The 2,593-nt window shown below is 38.9% G+C and overlaps 1 pseudogene; it reads left to right on the forward strand.

Annotated features, from left to right (window-relative positions):
- Nucleotides 1-911: 911 nt before the first annotated feature.
- LOC120364370 (U4 spliceosomal RNA) lies at nt 912-990 on the forward strand (annotated as a pseudogene).
- The last annotated feature ends 1,603 nt before the right edge of the window (nt 991-2,593 follow it).

Below are 2,593 nucleotides of genomic sequence, written 5' to 3' on the forward strand. Positions count from 1 at the left end.
GTATGCCTGTAATTCCAGCTACTCAGGAGGCTGAGGCAGGAAAATCACTGGAACCTGGGAGGTGGAGGTTGCAGGGAGCCGAGATTGAGCCATGGAACTCCAGCCCAGGTGACGGAGATGACACTCCGTCTCAAAAAATATAAAAAGAAAAAAGAAAAGAAAATGTTCACGGCCTCAAGAAAAACAAACAAACAAACAAAAAAACAGTTATTGGCGAGGGAGACAGGTTGGAATCACTGAATTCGTTGATGGTGAATACGACCTCGAATGCTGTGTCTCGTCAGCCCCGCCGTGTCCTCTGGGCTCTACAGCACCCACGGACATAGATGAACCCGGAAAAAACAAACAGTACCGCTGACAGGAGCCCGCTGAGGCGTGCCGTCTGCAAAGCCCGTGTGACCTGACGGCTGCACTTTGTATCATTTGTTCTCTGTCTTCTTTCCCGTTCCTCTCTTTGTTTTGCCTTCATTTGAGTCAACTGGTTGTTCAGCAGTTGATCTAGGGTTTAAATAAACTGTGTTTGTTTGAACGGCCGCATTCTGCTTTCAGATAATCATCATACGAGTTTATGCGTACTGTAAGATTCTTACAAAACGTTTCCACTCCTGTGTGTCGTCTTCTGTACCATCATTGTCCCTCACCTTACTTCTGCTTGTGTTAAAATCCCCACAGTATATTATAATTTTCTTTTTTAAATTGTCAATGGCATTATAAAGATATTTAAGAAAACAATTTTTTAAATAATTTCCCAATAGTCACTATTTTTTACTCATTTGTGTAGATTAAAGTTACCAGCTGATAACATTTTCTATATATTTTTTTCTATTGCATGTATAATTGCAGAATATATTTTCCGTTTTCTACTATGACGAGTGTCCACAAACTTAGTGACTTTAAGAAACCCCGCACAGAGCTTTGCGCAGTGGCAGTATCGTAGCCAATGAGGTTTATCCGAGGCGCGATTATTGCTAAAAATATAAAATAATAATAAAAAAGAAACCTCACACATTTATTATATCACAGCTACGTAAGTCAGAAACCTAACCTGCATGTCACTGGGCTAAGATCAAAGTGTCAGCAGGATGCATCTCCTTTTAGATGTTCTGGGGGAGTCTGTCGCCTTGATTTTTCAGCTTCTAGAAGTCACCCCTATTGCTTGGATCCGCTGCCCTTCCCCCATCTTCAAAACCAGCATCCTCAGGCTAAGCCTTTCTCACAATGCACTCACTGGTTGATTCTTCCGGGTTCCTCTTTCAGCTGTGAGGACACTGAATGATTGCATTGGGCCCACCTGGATGATCCCAGATACTGTCACCTGTCGGCAACCTTAATTCCATCTGCAAACTTAATGCCTCTGCTCCGTGTAAACTAGTGTATTCACGGGTTTGGGAGTTAAGATGCAGTACCCTGGGTACCTTTGGGGGTCCTTATTCTGCACATCGTGGGCAGTCTTGCCAGAGGTTTGGCTAATTTCTCTCTCTCCAGACATCTCTGATTTTCTCTCTGCTTTTCCGTTTTCAATTGGACTGAATTCATCTCTTTCTTGTTTTCTTTCTTCTTGTTTTATAGAGTTTAGTTTGCTCTTCTCTTTTATAGGGTCCTGAGGGGAGGTTAGATTTTTAATTGATACTTCTCTTCTTTTCTAATGGATGCATTCAGTAGCATCAGCTGTCCTCTACCGTGGCTACAGCTCTGTCCCCAAAATTTTGATATGTTGTATTTTCAGCTTTATTTACTTGAATATATATGTATTTTTAAATTTCCCTTGAGACTCCCTTTTTGACCTATGAACTATTTTCGAGTGTGTGTACTGTTTAGTTTCCAATGATTTGGAGAGTTTCCTGTTACCTTTGTGTTTCTTCCGAACTTCAGTTTGTTACCACTGTGGTGAGAGAACCATTCTGCATGATCAGTTCTCTTACTTTTGGTGGGATTTGTTTTATGGTACAGGATATAGTCTGTTCTTACTGTGTCACCCTTGGGCATGTGCAAAGAAAGTGTATTCTGCTGTGATTGAGTGGAGTGTTCCGTAAATGTCAATTACATCTTATTGATTAATGGTGTTTTGAGTTCTTCCGCATTCTTGCTGAATTTTTGTCTCATTTATCTATCGATAGTTGAGGGAAAAGTTTTAAAGTCCCCAACTCTCATTGAGAGTTTGTCTATTTCTTCTTTCATTCCTCTCAGTTTTTGTTTAATGTATGTTATAGCCTTGTTTTTCGTGCATACACATTTGGAATTGCTGTTGGTCTTGATTGATTGACATTTTATCATTGTTAATGTCTTTCTCTCTGTCTTTTGACATTTGTTTGCTATAAAGTCCACTTTTATATTTATGTAGTCACTCATCTTTACCTTTCATGAATGTTTAGAAGATACATGGCTTTTATTATTTTATTTTCAACTTTTCTATATTACTATATAAATGTAAATTTTTATAGTCATCTTATAGTTGGGTCAAGGCTTTTTAACCATTCTTTCAAGTTCTGTTTTTTAACTGGTGTATTGAGACCATTTACATTTAATGTAATAATTGATATGTGAAGGCTATGATTTCCATTTTTGTTTTCTGTCCTGATTTGCTTCTCTATTT

Source organism: Saimiri boliviensis, chromosome 5 (assembly GCF_048565385.1).
Source record: "Saimiri boliviensis isolate mSaiBol1 chromosome 5, mSaiBol1.pri, whole genome shotgun sequence".
Lineage (NCBI taxonomy): Eukaryota > Metazoa > Chordata > Mammalia > Primates > Cebidae > Saimiri > Saimiri boliviensis.